The 22948-nt window shown below is 36.6% G+C and overlaps 1 long non-coding RNA gene across 1 annotated transcript; it reads right to left on the reverse strand.

Annotated features, from left to right (window-relative positions):
- Positions 1-1833: 1833 nt before the first annotated feature.
- LOC125964456 (uncharacterized) lies at positions 1834-20908 on the reverse strand. The gene is made up of 3 exons (XR_007477500.1): positions 18907-20908; positions 5080-6412; positions 1834-3996 (listed from the first exon to the last, which is right to left on the reverse strand). It is a non-coding gene; the product is annotated as an uncharacterized LOC125964456 (long non-coding RNA).
- Between the last annotated feature and the right edge of the window lie 2040 nt (positions 20909-22948).

The following is a 22948-nucleotide window of genomic DNA, read 5'->3' on the forward strand; positions in this document are numbered from 1 at the left end:
TTCTAATCTCCAGCCTGTGGTAGAACAAAGCATTTAAATGAATTGTAAGGTAAGTATACATGGTGTCCTGCCTCCATTAAGGCAAACTTCGTCTATGAAAAATTAGCTTAAAACCATAAATTAATGATTCCTGAATTTTAATTTATTTACTTTTCAAGTACTTATCAGTTCCTAGATGTCCTCCATTCTTCTATTCTAAACTCATAATAACAAATTTCTGAATACTAAGTTCTAAGATTACGTTAGGAAGTCTGTAAAAAAGTTGAATTTTAGAGTTGTAAGGATCTTAGAGATGCTAATTTAGCACAGTTGCCTTCATTTGTTCATTCAGTTTTCCTGAAGACATTTAATGAGTATCTGCAGTAGAAGCACATTTACTGTGAAGCTGATGAAGCTGAAGCTTCAGGGCATCGCACTGGTACAGTATCTTCCAGTGTGAACTCAGGAATGTGATCACTTGGTCGTGTGTGTTTATGAAATTTACAAATTTACAAAAGCAAACATTTAAACTGCAATTAAGACCACAATCTCTTTCCACTTGGATTTTCCCTCCATCACCTTATGCCTAGAGTCAGTTGGTATTGGAGTTATTGGGGGCACTTTGGGATCTGCTGGGAAATTTGCGCTGGGGATACATTCAGTTTGGATTTAGTAGGATATATTTTTTTGGTTGTCAGCTTCTCCAAAGAATAGTTGTTACTGCTTAAATTCCAATTTGTCCATTGTGCAACTCACCAAGCATTACACCCAGGATACATTATCACTACATAAACACATCCTAATTCCCCTAACACTGAAAATATGTGTGGGTAGTGGAGGTGAAACAAGATTCAAAATGTACAACAGCAAAAGGTGAGTTGTAGAAAATTATTTCAGGCATCAGAAGACAAAACCAGCACAGAAAGAATCACTTCTAATTGATGTAATTTCTCTCATAACAGTAATATGTTCAATAATGGAGTGTATATAATTTTTATAATTGTAAATTCAGCAAACTTTTTTTAAATGAAAATCATGTAAAATAGAATTTTTCAGAATTTTTGTTTGTAGGGCAAAAACCTGTGGCAATACCACAAACAATGAGTGTGTATGTGAGTGTATAGTGTTGTATGTTTACCTGGCCCTTCTATCAATAATACACTCAATCAAATTTGAGGAAAGACTGAATTCTCTTTCCATTATATGTACAGAAAATGACACTAGAAAATCATTGTCATATGAAATGCTATCAAAGAGTATACCAACAAAGGTATAAGAAAAAAATATTATAGAGGTATACCAGGCAGTTAATGGAAAAAATACTGTTTTTCTAGACTTCGTGATATTTGTAGTATTAGCCAACCTTTTAAAATTGGTAATTTGTATGATTTATTTTTTCATTCACTTTAAAAAATTTTTACTTATTTATTTTTGGCTGCATTGGGTCTTCGTTGCTGCTCACGGGCTTTCTCTAGTTGCGGCGAGCATGGGCTACTCTTTGTTGCGGTGCACGGACTTCTCATTGCGGTGGCGTCTCTTGTTGCGGAGCACGGGCTCTAGGCACGTGGGCTTCAGTAGTTGCGGCTTCATTCACTTTTATATCTAATTTTTATTTTTAATTTTAAATCTTTCTCTTTAAAGAGAAATTGCAAAAATCTTCACGTACCTTAAAACCTTGGTCTGTCCTTGAGTGCCAACCATGTGTCAGATACACACTCATTCTTAGAGATACAGTGATGAATAAAAACCAGTGCTTTCCCTCAAGGAGCAAGTCTGATGGGGTAAACGGAGGAGCAAAGCAGGTAGGACAGGGAAAATGGGTATGGGTATAAATAGGGTATAAATAGGATGGGTATAAATAGGATGGACCCCAACTTAGTCGAAAAGGTTCCAGGAAGGCTCACTAGAGGAGATAACTTTTTTCCCCTCTGCCTCCTGTGACCACCATGACTTCCACAAAAAAGGTCTGCAATTCAATACTTATTTGATGTTTGAGAAAAGCTGAAGTTCATCACACTGTAACTGAACTACCATTCCCAATGCACAAGCACTGTATTCCTCAAAAGTATGAGAAAAGACAAAGTGCTGACTCTGAAGCATTTCAACAAAGATGCAAGTGTAGTTTAGAAATGTTAAGCTTTTTGTTCTAAAAAGTCCACCAGAGGGATAAGCTTCTGTATATATGTTGGAGCACAGTATTTACTATGTGGCAGGTGGCCCAGGAATACTAAGACAGCTGTCAACATCAAGGAAAGCACCAGTCCATGAAAAGCAAGCAGATGGATCGGGGCACTTCACTAGCTGCCTCCTAGAATAATAGCTGGCCAAATGAGGCAATGTCACACTGCCCAGGGCAGTAGAAAGCTATTACTTGGTATAAGCCCTCAGTTAGGAGATGGGGCGGGGGAACGTCCTCCCCTTTCCTTTGTATAGCCCAGGTTTTCATTAAGAAACACAACAGCAAATAAGGAAGGGGGGAAAATGATGTTAGCATTTCTCATTCTGTTACATTCTGATTATCATGGTTTGTAACACGGGAAAATGCCTCAGTCTTGCTGCTTCAATGAGAGCAGATGGTAAAATTTTAAGTAATTGGTTATTCAGATTTCTATGGGATGCATGAAGTTCTGTTGTATTGTTTGTCTGGTTTTTATTTCCAGAACATGTGGAGATTGACATCTTTCAAACACACATCTTTTAATGCTTAAATTAAGATGTGTTAGTCTGACCTAAATTATATTTACTCTTTTCTTCCCTTGAAATTGATGATGATACTTATGAAGAGAAATGAATGCTTTAAAAAATTATAACATTAACAATCAAATATTTTCATCTAAAACAGTGCAAAATTTGCTAATACCAAACCATTGTATTCTAAAGGGTATATAAATAGAAGAAGGATTTCTTTGGCAAACATAGATTATAAAATCTATTCCAAAATAGTTATTCATACCAATTCAGTTTGATATCTCTTTTGTTTGAGTCAAAAGCTATCTATAATATAAAGTCATACGTAGACTATTAACTTTTAGTAATGCAGCTTCATACAGATGACACAGATAATGGCTCAGAATAATAATTTACTATTATTTGCAAAACTCAGTTCCTATATTGTTTTCCCAAAATAATTGATGAGTACAGAAGTCATGCACTGTATTGTACATATCTGATATACAATTTTAAATGGATTTATTTTGAAAAGAACAATTGTTTATAAATCTCTGGACTGTACTATTTTAGTGTTTATTGTAAACTTTGTTTATTAGGGCTCATGAAACAAAGCTTCAGAGGAAAAAGATAATTGGTTTGTGAATTAGCTTTCTTGTTGTTTTTATTTTGAAGTTGGAGAACAGACATATCCCAGAATCCTGAGTTTTCTTACTATGGACACGTTCCCAGTTTGATTTGCTGCAAATGGTTTAAAAGCAAGGCATAGAGGCAGCTGTTATTGTGAGCAAATGTTTTGATTAGAGAGAGAAAGCAGCTGGAAATGATACATGCTGTCATGTAAAATAAGCCACAGTTTTCAAATGGGGACTTTACCTAATCTCAAATTGAGATTAGCATTATTTCCTTTACATGAATTTTCTTTGTATAGAATGGACTAGATGTCTATTCACTTTGTTTATAATCTGGAGTGATGAAGTACTGATACTTACCTATGGAAATCTTACATAGTCCGTTATGAAATAATAATATCATTAACAAATTTTCATGAAATTTCACTTAAAAATATTGCTAAATGTAGTTAAAAATCCATATGGAGCTTATAAAATCAAGTGTTACTGTAGAGGATACAATTTTGATTTTTTAGAAATGAAGTAAGTACATTCTCAATGCCTCCACTTTCATTATGAAAAATTTCTAAAAATTTATCAAACTATAACTTAATTGGTTTTGCAAATAATGAACAAAAGCAGCCTACATCAAATATTTCCATCAGTCTGTGTTAGCAACTGAATTCCTTCCTCACCTCTTCCAATCAACTTTTCATTGGTAAATAGTAAAAGGAGTTACCTATGAAAAAAAGGTGAAACAGAAGAAGTTACAATAGGAATATTTTGACTCCAGTATCAAAGTAAAAAGGTAATTCTTATAATTGATTTCATATTAACAACCATTCTTAAGTTTCATTCATTTCTACATCCTATCTTCTACTTTACTTTTCTTTCTTTCAACTCTCCAAATAAGTACTTTTGGGTAGTCAGTTTCCATCATAAGTCATTTGGTTTATTTCTCCTACAGGTGAATGTATTGACATATGACTTTGAATTATCAAGTCTGGAAGACAATCAAATGAACAAATCGTTTTTTATCAATTTCACAGTTGGTCTTAATTTAAGTAACTCCAGAAATGATGATTCCATTTCTATCTGGTTCAACAGGAACTCCACTTCAAATGATCAGTCATGTACATCATCAAATGAAAGAGCTGACCACACCACAACTTTATAAACCATATGCAGTCTGAGGGGAATGGAAATTAACTTATTCATCTTAAATTCTGCCACTTTCATTCTAGTTTTTCCTACCACTTAAAGACATTCTGTAGGTATATGTATCTCTGCAGCTTAAATAAAACACAATCTAGGTTAGAAATAAAAAGCATCTTTTAATAAAATTTAAAAAGTAGCTACTGGAAAACTCTTCCTTAGTAGGTAAGGAAGGTAGACAGAGAAATTTTTAAAAATTAAGTATTTACTGAAAAGTTTATTAATCAGTCTACATTTCAGAAAAGCAAAACAAAACAAAAAATAAGAAAATGGAAAATTCTGAAATAAAGATCTAGATAGAGTCTAAATCAAGATCACTGACCTAGTAGTCATTCTTCTAGTGTTAGCTGCCTCAAACTCGGTTAGGAAAGTTGGTGGGAGGAATATATATTAAGAAAAACCAAAAAACGATATCCCATCTACAAAGTTATTTTATGGCCTTCTACCTGTTCAATAAACATTCTACCTGTTCCAGGCCCTGCGTTTGGCGATTGGAATATGAATGTGATCCACCTCAAGACATTGTCTCAAAAAAGGAGAACAGAACTAAGTGACAGTTACAAATCACAGGACAGTGTGATAAATTTGAAAAGTGAGAAATACGTACATGGGAAAAGGGGAGAAGAAAGTGTCTAACTGTATCACTTGGGCAGGCTGTACTTGAGGTCAGGGATAGATTTCACAAATCAGGCTCCAGAAACATGGATCAGAAAGTCCTGCAACCACAACCAGTTAAAACACCTGTTGAAACATTTATATTAGAAATGTCGCACTTGTCAGAAAGCAGTATCAAAGCCCAACAGGAGTGCATACAACACTGGGCCAACAATAGACATATAATTAATATCTGCTATCTGATTTGGTGAGGAGACATTACAGTCAGTGGGTGCTACTACATTGTGAATCATCAAATAATATGTGTAACATAAGGATATTTAAGGGCTTTAGTATGTTAATATGAAACTACCTTTAAGTGAACTACTTGCTTCATTCTTTAAAATAATTGCATAATTAAAAAGTAGACGACAATAATAAAGTATGAGAAATATGCAAGCAGAGAAACTGCTGCACTGATCCTAACTCGATTTACATAATCTGAGTTTATATCTGCCAATTACTGACTGAGACAGGTTAGACCAGTAAATCAGGATGGAGAAGTCTTACTACTAACCAAATGTCTAATTTAGGACCAAAATCAAGTGTATACAAGAACCAAACAGTTTGACATTTGTTTGGCATTCTTGTAAATTGCCTTTCTCACAGCTATTACACTGAATTCACTCTAACTTGTCAGGTTGTTATTATTTCTGTTGTGAAATCCAGGAAGTCACCTGGTCCATGTTTATGATTAGTGGTTAAAGTGGTTTTTTTCCTCTAAAAATTGGTGGCAGTGCTGTATTGTCTAATAGTATATCTACAAATTTCAAGAGATCTGTAACTCATATAATAAATATATTCACATTTCCCATACTGTTTGCAGTTGTCAACATATTCAGGCCGTTGATTTTTATGTTATACAATTTTAGACTTTCTTTTTTGAAAATTAATTACTCAAATCTACTATATTCTATTCTGGTTCTTCTTATGTAAAATGCCACTTACTCTATATTACTGTTTTGTATAAAATTATTTTTATGTAAAGATAATTTTTATTTTGAAATTATTTCATACTTATTGAAAAACTACAAGAATAGTACAAAGAACTTTTTATTCCCTGAATCATTTGAAAGTATGTTTTCAAAATGATGTCCTGGGCTTCCCTGGTGGCGCAGTGGTTGAGAGTCTGCCTGCCGATGCAGGGGACACAGGTTCATGCCCCGGTCTGCGAGGATCCCACATGCCGCGGAGTGGCTGGGCCCGTGGGCCATGGCCGCTGAGTCTGCGCGTCCGGAGCCTGTGCTCCGCAACGGGAGAGGCCACAACAGTGAGAGGCCCGCGTACTGCAAAAAAATAAATAAATAAAAAATAAAAATAAAAATAGCTAATCACTGAATAATTTAATATTTTATTTAGACTAACATAATCAAATATTAACCTTCACTAACATTCTATGTAAATTGATACAGCCACTATGGAGAACAGTATGGAGGTTGCTTAAAAAACTAAAAATAGAATTACCATATGACCCAGCAATCCCACTACTGGGCATATATCCAGAGAAAACCATAATTTCAAAAAGACACATGCACCCTAATGTTCATTGCAGCAGTATTTACAATAGCCAGGTCATGGAAGCAACCTAAACGCCCATCGACAGACGAATGGATAAAGATGTAGTACATATATACAATGGGGTATTACTCAGCCATAAAAAGGAACGAAATTGGGTCATTTGCAGAGACGTGGATGGAACTAGAGACTGTGATACAGAGTGAAGTAAGTCAGAAAGAGAAAAACAAATATCGTATATTAACGCATATATGTGGAATCTAGAAAAATGGTACAGATGAACCGGTTTGCAAGGCAGAAATAGAGACACAGATGTAGAGAACAAATGTATGGACACCAAGGGGGGAAAGTGGGGGTGTTGGTGGTGGGATGAATTGGGAGATTGGGATTGACATATACAGTAATATGTATAAAATAGATAACTAATAAGAACCTGCTGTATAAAAAATAAACTTAAAAAAATCTACAAATACTAAGCAAAGAAAAAAAAATTCATTGCCACAGTGCTTATGATACAAAAAGTGGTAGAAAAAATGGAGATGTTTAAGGGGACAAATTAGACAAATAATGGTACATATTAACAAAGAACTATACAGCCATTAAAAAGAATAGAGATGAAATGGAAAATGCCAGTAAGTATAGTTAACTATTAATTTTATTTTTAAAGGAAGATAAAGAGTAACAATATGGTGTATACATTTTCAAAGGATCTATATATGCCATAAAATTTAATTTCTTTTCTTTGTAAGGACATAAGAAATATGTGATAGGTACATCTCTTGGGAGAGAGATGGTGGGGGGAAACCATGGAGGTGGGTAAGAGAGACATTGTTTAATATTTACATTTCTGTACTGTTAATTTTTGAAAAATCTTATGTATGTCTAATTTTTCTCTATGTTAACAAACACTCTCTGGGTACAGGGATAATTGGTGTTTTTGCTTGTTTTATTCTTTATTCTTTTCTGTTTTACAAAAATAAAGACTACTTCAATAAAATTAAAAAAAAACCCTTCATTAACATTCCAAATTTATTTAATATGCCCCCAAAATCTGTGGACCAGGCAAAAATTACATATAATACTGGCTTACATATTCATTCATTTAACAAATGTGGGCACAATATATACCATGCAGTGTCCTAGGCACTTGGAATGTAAGGTGTGAATAAATTCCCTGCACTTGTGAAATTTATGTTCTAGTGTAAAAGACCAACATGAATACATAAATATATATAATAATATCAGGTCATGATAAAGTGCTTTAAGGAAAATATAGCAGGAGAAGAGAGTAGAGGAGGGTGAATTTGCTGGTTTGAATATGATAGTTAGAGATGAAACCTCTGAGGAAGTGATTTGAATGAAATGGAGTGAGACATGCAAAGATCCAGGGAAAGGTATTCTGGGTAGAGGGAAGAGCAAATGCAAAGGTCTTGAGAAGAGAATGGGCTTGGCTCATTTGAGGACTAATAAGCTGAAGTGCAGCAAATTATTGGGAAGGAGACTAAAGATGTAGCTGGAACGCATGAGGTAGGGACCCTTGTAAGCCCTGGTAAAGTTTTGGATTTTATTTTACATGTGATGGGGAGCTACTGGAAGGTTCAGAATAGGAGAGTGATATGTTTTATTTTTTAAAAAGAAAAATGACACTGGTTGCTGCAAAGGGAGAACATTGTTGTTGAGGTAGAAGGGAAGTGGAGTGACTAGGAAGTGAATTTAGAGGTCCAGACAGGAGGCTATGGTGGTATGGACTAGAGAAATTCTAGTGAAGGGGGTGTGAGGTCAGATTCCGGATTTTGTTTTTGAAACAGAATTTGCTGATGGATTGTAAGAGGGACATGAGAGAAGAAATTATATCTCTTCTTCATATTTTAATTGTTATCAATTTGATTATTGGCATAATGAATCATAATTTGCATTCAGTATTATTGTCATTATTTTACTTTGCTATCAATGAACCCATTTAAAAATTATTTATTTATTTGGCTGTGTTGGGTATTAGTTGCAGCACGTGGGATCTTTTAGTTGCAGCATGTGGGCTCTTAGTTGTGGCATGTGGGATGCAGGATCTAGTTCCCTGACCAGGGATTGAACCTGGGCCCCCTGTATTGGGAGCACAGAGTCTTAACCACTAGACCTCCAGGGAAGTCCCATCAATGAACCCATTTTTAATTCCTGATATCTTATTTTGATTGGCTAAATGAACTCATGCAAGTTGGTACATATAAAGATAGGATCTTCTTACTATACTTATTTGCAAAGTGAATGGAATATTGATTATAATGGATAAGTTCTTTTGATTTTGCCATGTTTATATAATTGTGAATACTGTGATTACTCAATTCTCCCACTTTTCTTTACATACCCTACTGTAAAATATTAGGATAGGGTACAAAATGATGTCATTTGGTCTTTATTTAACAGCAGAAAATGAAACTTATTATCAGTACTGTTGTAATATAACCATCCAGGATTTCCAAAATGTGCATATGTGAAACAAAAAGCATGAAATTTTAAACATTTTGGAGACCTCATTAACAGCTTAAAACGTATTGGTATTTTTCAGAGAATGAATGCTTTATGAAACTTTAGGGTATCACTTGTTTTAATAAGTTATAATTTCTAAGTAGAAATATAAAGAATCTTCTTTTAAATTAATTTTGTGAAAAATTATCTAGCTTCTCAGAGTCCTAAATCTGTCCTGATTCAAACATACATACATAGTGTATTTACATAGATATCTACACACAACAAGTTGTCAAAAACACAGAATAAGAAATAGTTCAATGCTGCTGTTTACTATCTGTCTCCAGTTCTTAAGTCAATTTTCTAAACAGTTCGATTTACATGGCTGGTCAAGGCCTTGAAAAATATCCCTCAATCTCCCATGGTTGCATCAAAAATCTGATTTTATCATATAAAGTGTTTTCTATTTCTAGTAGTGAGATTTACCTAATAACTAAATCAGGATCAGAAAACAAGAGAATATGTGAATCAAAGCAAGGTCCATCCAAGGCCTAGAACCCCTTTCAAAGCTATGGTAGTTTATTTCTTCCAAAGAACTAGCTTTTGGTTTCACTGATTTTTCTCTATTGTTTTTCAATATCATTGGTTTCTTCTCTAATCTTTATTATGTCTTTTGATCTGTTTGCTTTAGGTTTAATTTTCTTGTCTTTTTCAATTTTCTTAACATAGAAGCATAGATTATTGTCTTGAAATAATTTCTTTCTAATTTAATGCTATATATTTAATGCTATATATTTCCCTTGGAGTGCTGTTAGTTGCATCCCAGAAATTTTGATATGGTGCATTTTCATTTTGTTTGGTTACAAATATTTTCTGATTTCCCTTGAATTATCCTCTTTGAACTATGGATTGTTGAGAAATGTGTTGTTTAATTCCTAAGTGTTTAGAGATTTTTAAATGTGTCATTGATTTATAATTTAATTCCTTCATGGTCAGAGAACATACTTTGTATGGTTTCAATTGTCTTAAGTCTATTAACGTTTGTTTTATGACCTAGGATACGGTCTATCTTGATGATTCATTCCCTATACACTCAAAAAAAGTACTATTCTGATGCTGTTGGATTGAGTGTTGTTCTATAAATGTCATTTCAATATAGCAGTTTGATGACATTTATAACCTTGCTGATCATCTGTTTACAGGTTCTATCACTTATTAACAGAGATGTGTTGAAGTACCAACTATTACCGTGGATCTATTTCTTTCAGCTCTGTCAATTTTTCTTCAAGTATTTTGAAGATGTTTTTTAGGTGAATGCACATTTAAAATTGTTGTCTTCTTGGTGTGGAGTTCCGGATTTTGGAGAGTTCCTCCTCGTACCCCCACCCCAACAAACTGCCAGGAAGAAAGAAGTATGAGTCATAGGAAAATGAAAAAGGGATGTCTCAAATTTTGTAGGACTCATTATTGATTTGAGAACTTGAGTTGGATTGAAGAATAAGTACAAATAGAGGATTGTTTCAAGATGGCGGTGTAGAAGGATGTGCTCTCACTCCCTCTTGCAAGAACACCAGAATCACAACTAACTGCTGAAGAATCATCAACAGGAAGACACTGGAACTCACCAACAAAGATACCCCACACCCAAAGACAAAGGAGAAGCCACAGTGAGATGGTAGGAGGGACGAAAACACAATAAAATCAAATCCCATAACTGCTGCGTGAGTGACTCACAAACTGGAGAGCACTTATATCACAGAAGTCCAGCCACTGGAGTGAAGGTTCTGAGCCCCACGTCAGGCTTCCCAATCTGGGGGTCCAGCAAAGGGAAGAGGAATTCCTAGAGAATCAAGACTTTCAAGGCTAGTGGGATTTGATTGCAGGACTTCAACAGGACTGGGGGAAACAGAGACTCCACTCTTGGAGGGCACACACAAAGTAGTGTTCACATTGGGACCCAGGGGAAGGAACAGTGACCCCATAGGAGACTGAACCAGACCTACCTGCTAGTGTTGGAGGCTCTCCTGCAGAGGCGGGGGGTGGCTGTGTCTCACCATGAGGACAAGGGCACTGGCAGCAGAAGTTCTGGGAAGTACTCCTTGGCGTGAATCCTCCCAGAGTCTGCCATTAGCTTCACCAAAGAGCCCAGGTAGGCTCCAGTGGTGGGTCGCCTCAGGCCAAACAAGCAACAGGGAGGGAACCAAGCCCCACTCATCAGCACACAAGTGGATTAAAGTTTTACTGAGCTCTGCCCACCAAAGCAACAGCCAGCTCTACCCACCACCAGTCCCTCCCATCAGGAAACTCGCACAAGCCTTAGATAGCCTCATCCACGAGAGGGCAGACAGCAGAAGCAAGAAGAACTACAGTTCTGCAGCCTGTGGAACAAAAACCACATTCACAGAAAGATAGACAAGATGAAAAGGCAGAGGGCTATGTTCCAAATGAAGGAACAAGATAAAACCCCAGAAAAACAACTAAATGAAGTGGAGATAGGCAACCTTCCAGAAAAAGAATTCAGAATAATGATAGTGAAGATGATCCAGGACCTCAGAAAAAGAATGGAGGCAAAGATCAAGAAGATGTAAGAAATATTTAAAAAAATGTAGAAGAATTAAAGAACAAACAGAAATGAACAACACAATAACTGAAATGAAAAATACACTAGAAGGAATCAATAGCAGAGTAACTGAGGCAGAAGAATGGATAAGTGACCTCTAAGACAGAATGGTGGAATTCACTGCTGTGGAACAGAATAAAGAAAAAAGAATGAAAAGAAATGATGACAGCCTAAGAGACCTGTGGGACAACAATAAACGCAACAACATTTGCATTATAGGGGTCCCAGAAGGAGAAGAGAAAGAGAAAGGACCCGAGAAAATATTTGAAAAGATTATAGTTGAAAACTTCCCTAACATGGGAAAGGAAATAGCCACCCAAGTCCAGGAAGTGCAGAGATTCCCATACAGGATAAACCCAAGAAGAAACATGCCGAGAAACATAGTAATAAAACTGGCAAAACTTAAAGACAAAGAAAAATTATTGAAAGCAGCAAGGGAAAAATGACAAATAACATACAAGGGAACTCCCATAAGGTTAAGAGCTGATTTCTCAGCAGACACTCTACAAGCCAGAAGGGAGTGGCATGATATGCTTAAAGTGATGAAAGGGAAGAACGTACAACCAAGATTACTCTACCCGGCAAGGATCTCATTCAGATTCAATGGAGAAATCAAAAGCTTTACAGACAAGCAAAAGCTAAGAGAATTCAGCACCACCAAACCAGCTATAAAACAAATGCTAAAGGAACTTCTCTAAGAGGGAAACACAAGAGAAGAAAATGACTTACAAAAACAAACCCAAAACAATTAAGAAAATGGTAATAGGATCATACATGTCGATAATTACCTCAAACGTGAATGGATTAACTGCTCCAACCAAAAGACACAGCCTTGCTGAATGGATACAAAAACAAGACCCATATACATGCTGTCTACAAGAGACCCACTTCAGACCTAGGGACACATTCAGACTGAAAGTGAGGGGATGGAAGAAGATATTCCATGCAAATGGAAATCAAAAGAAAGCTGGAGTAGCAATACCCATATCATATAAAATAGACTTTTAAATAAAGAATGTTACAAGAGACAAGGAAGGACACTACATAATGATAAAGGGATCAAACCAAGAAGAAGATATGACAATTATAAATATATATGCACCCAACACAGGAGCACCTCAATATATAAGGCAAGTGCTAACAGCCATAAAAGAGGAAATCAACAGTAACACAATAATAGTGGGGGACTTTAACACCTCACCAATGGACAGATCATCCAAACAGAAAATTAATATGGAAACACAAGCTTCAAATGACACAATAGACCAGATAAGATTTAATTGATATTTATAGGACATTCCAACCAAAACCAACAGATTACACTTTCTTCTCAAGTGCGCACGGAACATTCTCCAGGATAGATCACATCTTGGGTCACAAATCAAGCCTCAGTAAATTTAAGAAAATTGAAATCATATAAAGCATCTTTTCAGACCACAACGCTATGAGATTAGAAATCAATTACAGGGAAAAAAACCGTAAAAAACACAAACACATGGAGGCTACACAATACGTTACTAAATAACCAAGAGATCACTGAAGAAATCAAAGAGGAAGTCAAACAATACCTAGAGAAAAATGATAATGAAAACATCACAATCCAAAACCTATGGAATGCAGCAAAAGCAATTCTAAGAGGGAAGTTCATAGCTATACAAGCCTACCTCAACAAACAAGAAAAATCTCAAATACACAATCTAACCTTACACCTAAAGGAACTAGAGAAAGAAGAAAAAACAAAACCCAAAGTTAGCAGAAGCAAAGAAATCATAAAGATCAGAGCAGAAATAAATGAAATACAAACAAAGAAAACAATAGCAAAGATCAATAAAACTAAAAGCTGGTTCTTTGAGAAGATAAACAACATTGATAAACCATTAGCCAGACTCATCAAGAAAAAGAGGAGGAGGACTCAAATCAATAAAATTAGAAATGAAAAAGGAGAAGTTCCAACAGACACTGCAGAAATACAAAGCATCCTAAGAGATTATTACAAGCAACTCTTTGCCAATAAACTGGGCAACCTGGAAGAAAATGGACAAATTCTTAGAAAGATATATAAACTTCCAAGACTGAACCAGGAAGAAATAGAAAATATGAACAGACCAATCACAAGTAATGAAATTGAAACTGTGATTAAAAATCTTCCAACAAACGAAAGTCCAGGACCAGATGGCTTCACAGGTGAATTCTGTCAAACATCTAGAGAAGAGCTAACATTCATCCTTCTCTAATGCTTCCAAAAAATTGCAGAGGAAGGAACACTCCAAAACTTATTCTATGAGGCCACCATGACCCTGATACCAAAATCAGACAAAGATACTACAAAAAAAGAAAATTACAGACCAATATCACTGATGAATATAGATGCAAAAATCCCCAACAGGGCTTCCCTGGTGGCGCAGTGGTTGAGAGTCTGCCTGCCGATGCAGGGGACGCGGGTTTGTGCCCCGGTCCAGGAGGATCCCACGTGCCGCGGAGCGGCTGGGCCCGTGAGCCATGGCCGCTGGGCCTGCATGTCCGGAGCCTGTGCTCCGCAGCGGGAGGGGCCACAGCAGTAAGAGGCCCGCATACCGCAAACAACAACAACAACAACAACAAAATCCCCAACAAAATACTAGCAAACAGAATCCAACAACACATTAAAAGGATCATACACCATGATCAAGTGGGCTTTATCTCAGGGATGCAAGGATTCTTCAATCTATGCAAATCAATCAATGTGATACTCCATATGAACAAATTGAAGAATAAAAACCATATGATCATCTCAATAGATGCAGTAAAAGCTTTTGACAAAATTCAACACCCATTTATGATAAAAACTCTCGAGAAAGTGGGCATAGAGGGAACCTATCTCAACATAATAAAGGCCATATACGACAAACCCACAGCAAACATCATTCTCAATGGTGAAAAACAAAGCATTTCCTCTAAGATCAGGAACAAGACAAGGATGTCCACTCTTGCCACTATTATTCAACATAGTTTTGGAAGTCCTAGCCATGGCAATCAGAGAAGAAAAAGAAATAAAAGGAATCCAAATAGGAAAAGAAGAAGTAAAACTGTCACTGTTTGCAGATGACATGATACTATACATAGAGAATCCTAAAGATGCCACCAGAAAACTACTAGAGCTAATTAATGAATTTGGTAAAGTAGCAGGATACAAAATTAATGCACAGAAATCTCTTGCATTCCTATACACTAATGATGAAAATTCTGAAAGAGAAATTAAGGAAACACTCCCATTTACCATTGCAACAAAAAGAATAAAATACCTAGGAATAAACCTACTAGGGAGACAAAAGACCTGTATGCAGAAAACTATAAGACACTGATGAAAGAAATTAAAGATGATACCAACAGATGGAGAGATATACCATGTTCTTTTATTGGAAGAATCAATATTGTGAAAATGACTATAGTACCCAAAGCAAACTACAGATTCAATGTAATCCCTATCAAATTACCAATGGCAGTTTTTATGGAACTAGAACAAAAAAATCTTAAAATTTGTATGGAGACACAAAAGACCCTGAATAGCCAAAGCAGTCTTGAGGGAAAAAAACCGACCTGGAGGAATCAGACTCCCTGACTTCAGACTATACTACAAAGCTACAGTAATCAAGACAATATGGTACTGGCACAAAAACAGAAATATAGATCAATGGAACAGGATAGAAAGCCCAGAGATAAACCCATGCACCTATGGTCAACTAACCTATGACAAAGGAGACAAGGATATACAATGGAGAAAAGACAGTCTCTTCAATAAGTGGTGCTGGAAAAACTGGACAGCTACACGTAAAAGTATGAAATTAGAACACTCCCTACCACCATAGACAAATATAAACTCAAAATGGATTAGAGACCTAAATGTAAGACCGGACAGTATAAAACTCTTAGAGGAAAACATAGGAAGAACACTCTTTGACACAAATCACAGCAAGATCTTTTTTGAGCCACCTCCTAGAGTAATGGAAATAAAAACAAAAATAAACAAATGGGACCTAATGAAACTTAAAATTTTGCAAAGCAAAGGAAACTACAAACAAGACGAAAAGACAACCCTCAGAATGGGAGAAAATATTTGCAAACGAATCAACAAAGGATTAATCTCCAAAATATATAAACAGCTCAATATTAAAAAAACAAACAACCCAATCAAAAAAGGGCAGAAGACCTAAATAGACATTTCTCCAAAGAGGACATACAGATGGCCAAGAATGAGGTATCATCTCACACCAGTTAGAATGGGTATCATCAGAAAATCTACAAACAACAAATGCTGGAGAGGCTGTGGAGAAAAGGGAACCCTCTTGCACTTTTGGTGGGAATGTAAATTGATACAGCCACTACGGAGAACAGTATGGAGGTTGCTTAAAAAACTAAAAATAGAATTACCATATAACCCAGCAATCCCACTATTGGGCATATACCCAGAGAAGACCGTAATTCAAAAAGACACATGCACCCCAATGTTCATTGCAGCACTATTTACAATAGCCAGGACACGGAAGCAACCTAAATGCCCATCGACAGACAAATGGATAAAGAAGATGTGGTACATATATACCATGGGGTATTACTCAGCCATAAAAAGGAAAGAAATTGGGTCATTTGTAGAGATATGGATGAATCTAGAGACTGTGATACAGAGTGAAGTAAGTCAGAAAGAGAAAAACAAATATCGCATATTAACGCATATATGTGGAACCTAGAAAAATGTTATAGATGAACTGGTTTGCAGGGCAGAAACTGAGACACCGATGTAGAGAACAAACGTATGGACACCAAGGGGGGAAAGCGGTGGGGGCTGGTGGTGGTGGTGTGATGAATTGGGAGATAGGGATTGTCATGTGTACACTGATGTGTATAAAATGGATGACTAATAAGAACCTGCTTTATAAAAAAATAAATAAAATAAAATACAAACAAAACAAAAAAATATTGTCTTCCTGGTAACTTGACCCTTTTATCATTATGTAACGCCCATCTTAATTCTTGATAAATTTCTTTGCTCTGAAATCTACTTTGTCTGATATTAATATAGGCACTCCAGCTTTCTTTTGATTAGTGTTTGCGTAGTAAACCTTTTCTTACCTTTTTACTTCCCTATATCATTATATTTGAATTGAATTACTTGCAGTTCATTCATTCATCTCTCTGTGCATTCATTTATTGAGTAACTGCCACATGCTAGATACTTTTATAGGCACTACACACACAGCAGTGAATAAAACAAAAATTGTGCTCTCTTGTAGCTTGCATTTTAGTTGAGGGAGAGGTTATAGACAGTAACTTAGTAAGCAAATATAGTTTTGTAATGCTTTTATCCATTCAATTTCTTTCTTTAATTGGTATGCTTAGGCCACTTACTTTTAATATTTTTAGATTTAGGTCTACAATTATGTTTTGTTTGTTCCCTCCATATTTTGTTTCTCTGCTTCCCCTTTTGTGCCTTCTTTTGGATCATGTGAATATATTTCAGTATTTCACTTTAACTTACTTATGATTTAATTTTTTTGTATAGTTTTTTGTGGCTTCTTTAGGTATTACAATAAACATATTTTTCACAGTCTACTTAGAAAAATATTTTTGTGCTTCAAGAGTAGAAAAGCACCACATTTGACCCTTTATTTTCCTTTATTTTGTGGTTGTAGTATATGTTACAACTACATACATTGAAACATAACACAATGTTTTCAACTGTCAAACGTTTTAAAGAACATAAGATGTTCTTTAAGTTTCCTTCTGGTAAGATTTCCCATCTGTTTGAAGAACTTCCTTTAGCATTTCTTTTAGAGCAGTTTTGGTGGCAATAAATGCTCTTGCTTTTCTTATTCTGAGTGTTTTTATTTCACCTTCATCCTTAAAAGATATTTTTGCTAGATATTCTGGGTTGAGAGTCCTTCCCTCCCTTCCTTTCTTTCTCCCTCCCTCCTTCCCTTCCTTCTCTTTTTTTAAGCAATTTGAAAATGGTGTGCCACTTCCTTATGGCCTCAATGATTTCTGATGAGAAATCAGTAGTCATTTAAATTGTTGTTTCCCTATAAGTAATATGTCATTTTCTCTGGCTGCTTTCAAGCTGAGCTTCTGAAATGTGTACACTCTGCCCTTCGCCAAATTTGTGTTCAAACTTACTTTGAGCATTTTTACAGTAGCTGTTTTAAGGTTTTTGTTAGATAGCTCAAATACCTGTGTCATGCTGATACTGGCATCAGCTTTTTCTTTTCCCATGTGAATTTTCCCTGGGTTTTGTATACTTAGTAATTTCGGATTGTCCTGGGCATTTTGAGTATTATGTAATGAGAGTCTAAGTCTTAATTATTTACTTATTTTTAGTTTTAGTTTTTTAATAAATTTATTTATTTTTGGCTACATTGGGTTGCTGCACGCGGGCTTTCTCTAGTTGTGGCGAGCAGGGGCTACTCTTCGTTGTGGTGCGTGGGCTTCTCATTGCGGTGGCTTCTCTTGTTGTGGAGCATGGGGTCTAGGCACAGAGGCCTCAGTAGTTGTGGCTCATGGGCTTCAGTAGTTGTGCCTTGTGGGCTCTAGAGCACAGGCTCAGTAGTTCTGGCGCACGGGCTTAGTTGTTCTGCCGCATGTGGGATCTTCCCAGACGAGGGATCGAACCCGTGTCCCCTGCATTGGCAGGCGGATTCTTAACCACTGCACCACCAGGGAAGTCCCTCTTTTTTAAATTCTATGGAGATTATTGATAATTTTTCTTTAGCAGGCCTTCATTCTGGTTAGATTCAGGTCAAAAGTTCCAACCAGCCTTGTGGGAGTCATATTTCAATGTTATCTCTGTTTTCAAAAACCTCCAGAGTTTTATTCATATCTAGGCCATGTGTGAGCCACCCAGTGGCTAATCTTGGATTTGGGTCATAGTTTAATTCTCCAAGTCTGTGTATGCTGTTTGGACTCAGACCCACACTGAGGGCAAGACTGAGATTTCATAAGCAACTTTATGGGGTTACTTTGCTGATCTCTTCCGTCTCCCAATCTCCTCTGTACTTTAGTTCCAGAGGCTCCCCCTACTATTTTTTTTTTTTTAACCTCCCAGCTAGAAAGCTGAGGCTTTATGTGCCCTGCTCTACCACACACTTTCTATGAATATGCCCGTCTGGGGCCAAGCAGTGGGAAGACAGAGAGAACAAAAGCAATGGGATTTACCACATCCTCTTGGGACCACAGCTCCTCTGATTGTACACGAAGGTTCCCTTTCCTCAGAATTTTAGGTGTCTGTGGGTTTGCCACTGCCACTGTTGTTGCTGCTGACACCCTCAGGTTGTTTGAGAGCTGGTGTGCAAGAAAACATAGAAAAAGAGAAAGGAGTATTTTCTTAATTTTTGCTGGTCATTAGGAGACTCCCTTCCCACTCTTTGAGCCAAAATTAGGTTTTCTCTGGAGCTCTGTCTGCACAGAATCCCAATTCTGGGTTTTAAGCAGCCTTAAGCCCAAGTAGAGGGGCTACCAAAGGGGAAAATACGGGTAAACTCACTGTTGGTCTTGTGGTATGTTAAATTCTGGTCTTCTTCAATCTGACTGCCACTCTGAGTCCTCAAGTAGCTGGACCATGCATTCAAATACCTGGTCTATGCAGGTTTTATGGTTGCATTTGGTGGGGATAGGATGGAGTGTACTTACTCTAACTTACCCAGAGGCAGAACTTCCAAGGTAGCTTTTGATCAACTGTTTATCACTATGCTCACTTGAGGGTGACTTTTACGTGCTTCAAAATCCTAGGGCTTCAGGATGTGGACAGTGTGGGAGGGTATATGCGTTATGTGGGGGCAGTAGTATGTAGGAAATCTCTGTATCTTCTGCTCAGTTTTGCTGTGAACTTAAATTTGCTCTAAAAATAAAGTCTATTTAAGAAATGAGGATCCTGGTGACAAGATGGCAGAGTAGGACATGAGCTCACATCTTCTTATGGAAACATCAAAATCAACTAATTGCTGAACAACCATTGACAGAAAAATGCTGGAACCACCAAAAAAGATACCCTACAACCAAAGACAAAGAAGAAACCACAATGAGACAGTAGAAGGGGCGCAATCATGATAAAATCAAATCCCATACCTGCCGGGTGGGCGACCCACAAACTAGAAAATAATTATACCACAGAAGTTCTCCCACAGAAGTGAAAGTTCTGAGCCCTACATCAGGCTGCCTAGCTGGGGGCCTGGAAACGGGAGGAAGAGCCCCAGAGAATTTGGCTTTGAAGGCCAGAGGGGTTTGATCACAGGAATTCTTCCACAGGACTGGGGGAAACAGAAACTCCACTCTTGGAGGGCACACACAAGGTCTTGTGTGCACCAGGACCCAGGGAAAAAAACTGGACAGCTATACGTAAAAAAAATGAAATTAGAACATTCTTTAACACCATATAAAAAATAAACTCAAAATGGGATAAAGACCTAAATGAAGGATCAAATACTATAAAACTCTTAGAGGACAACATAGGCAGAATACTCTTTGACATAAATCACGGCAGTATCTTCTTCAAGCCGTCTCCTAGAGTAATGGAAATAAGAACAAACAAAAAACCCAAATGGGACCTAATTAAACTCAAAAGCTTTTGTACAGCAAAATAAACCATAAACAAAACGAAAAGACAACCTAGAGAATGGGAGAAAATATTTGCAAATGATGTGACCAACAAAGGATTAATCTCCAAAATTTACAAACAGCTCATGTGGCTCAATACCAAAAAAACCAACAACCCAATCAAAAAATTGGCAGAAGACCTAAATAGACATCTCTCCAAAGAAGACAAACAGATGGCCAAGAGGCACATGAAAAGATGCTCAACATCACTAATTATTAGAGAAATGCAAATCAAAACTACCATGAGATATCACCTCACACCAGTCAGAAGTACCATCATCAAAGTCTACAAATAATAAATGCTGGAGAGGGTGTGGAGAAAAGGGTACCCTCCTACACTGTTGGTGGGAATGTAAATTGATACAGCCACTATGGAGAACTGTATGGAGGTTCCTTAAAAAACTTTAAAGAGAGCTACCATATGATCTAGCAATCCCACTCCTGGGCATATATCCAGAAAAAAACATGGTTCGAAAGTATACATGCACCCCTGTTCACTGAAGTGCTGTTTACAATAGCCAAGACATGGAAGCAACCTAAATGTCCATCGACAGATGAATGGATAAAGAAAGTTGTGGTGTATATATATATATATATATATATATACACACACACAGACACACACACACTGGAATATTACTCAGCAATTAAAAAGAATGATTAATGTCCTTTGCAGCAACATGGATGGACCTGGATATGAACATACTAAGTGAAGTAAGTCAGAGAAAGACAAATATATGATATCACTTATATGTAGAATCTAAAAAAAAAAAAAGTGATACAAATGAACTTATTTACAAAACAGATACAGACTCACAGACTTAGAAAATGAACATATGGTTATCCAGGAGGGGAAAGGGACAGATTGGGAGTTTGGTATTGACATGTACACACTGCTATATTTAAAACAGATAACCAACAAGGACCTACTGTATAGCACAGGAAACTCTGCTCGATATTCTGTAATAACCTGAATTGGAAAAGAATTTGAAAAAGAATAGATGTTTGTATAACTGAATCACTTTGCTGTACACCTGAAACTAACAAAACATTGTTAATCAACTCTACTCCAATATAAAATAAATATTAAAAACATTTAAAATATAAAAATGAAGAAAGAAAAGTCCTAGGGGAATACTTCTCAAACTTCAGCATGTATTCTACCATAGGTGACTCTGATGCAAATTTGAGAATATTGTTGGATATAGCCTGGGTTCCTCAGAAAGTATTGTTGAGGCAGAGAGATTCTGTATTATTAGGAAGTAAAGTCATGGGAAAGGAGAATGAAGCAGGTTAGGAGAGTGGCAATGTGAGGTGTTTCTGAGCTAGCTGCTGCTGAGTGTGACTAATTGTTAGAGTCACAGTAATCATCCCGGAAGCTATATATGGTGAGTCTCTAGACTGTCCATGATTGATGGGAACAATAGAAAGAGGGGAGAATTTATTCACTAGTTCTGTCTTCCACTTGTCAATGGTTCCCCTGCTGGGTTATGTGCGTTTTGGAATGGTAGGGGTAGGGGCATGAGAACAAAAATAGGGTGCTCTGCGCCTACACAGTTGGCTGGAGCCTAAAAGCAGTGGCAGCTGAAACAAGAGATGGTGAGTCTGAGAGAATCTGAAATGGCTCATAAAATGTGTCTGAAATGATATATACCTTAAAAATTAAGAAATCCCTCAGATTACTGGCTTGGTTTGAGGCATGGAACTTACCAAGTATTGTGGCCAAAAAAACCATAGGTCTTTTTTGGGCCAGGCTAGGTTGTGGCTGCTTAGGTATTGATTTCTTTGACACTTACTGAAAAATTAAGCTGTTCGGAAGTTTCCAGGTGACCTTAACTGAACCATATGAAAGTGCTATCATTCAGCTGCTTTGGGCCTACAAAATGGCAATGTCATATGGTTCAATTAAATATAATATGTTAAGACTTTCCATAGGGAACCCTAGGAACTGATATACTTGCTTAGAAAACACTTAAGACAGGAACCAGCAGAGAAAAGGATCTTAGGTGGTGAGTGGATATTCAAAACAAGAGTGACTAGGATGTGTAAAAAAGGAAGATGAAATGCATCAGCTTCCTCAATAAAGGATTATGGTAAAGACTCAAACATTCAAGACACAATTATTGCCCTTGCAAATCAAGGTTATGCACACGTCTCTAAAATAAGTACTGAGTCAAATTCTAGAATAATTTTGAGGGAAACAATTTTTCTAAATATAATATAGTTTGTGAAGTGATTTACATTATTATGCAGAGCCACGTCAATCCCTAATGTGTTCACATTCTGGCTTCCAGGCTGTGACCTGGGTTTACTGGAATAAGCAAATGTGCTATCAATTTTAGAGAGCCATCTACTCAGTGATAGCTACAAGGACTTGGAAGTAATCTGAAATCATGATTTTTCTGTGAGTTAGCCCAGATCTGAGTTTTATCCAGGGCACCACTGAACCCTCCCACTCCATACTATTTTCTGTAAGAAGGAAGAGAAGGTAAGGATTTGGGTATCTCCTTTATAATTAGAGAGTTTACACTTAAGTTACACTATGAAATTTTTTTGATTGTAGTTGATTAAAGGATTGTCTTAATAAATGCATATATATCAATAT

This window comes from Orcinus orca, chromosome 5, assembly GCF_937001465.1.
Source record: "Orcinus orca chromosome 5, mOrcOrc1.1, whole genome shotgun sequence".
In the NCBI taxonomy this organism is placed as follows: domain Eukaryota; kingdom Metazoa; phylum Chordata; class Mammalia; order Artiodactyla; family Delphinidae; genus Orcinus; species Orcinus orca.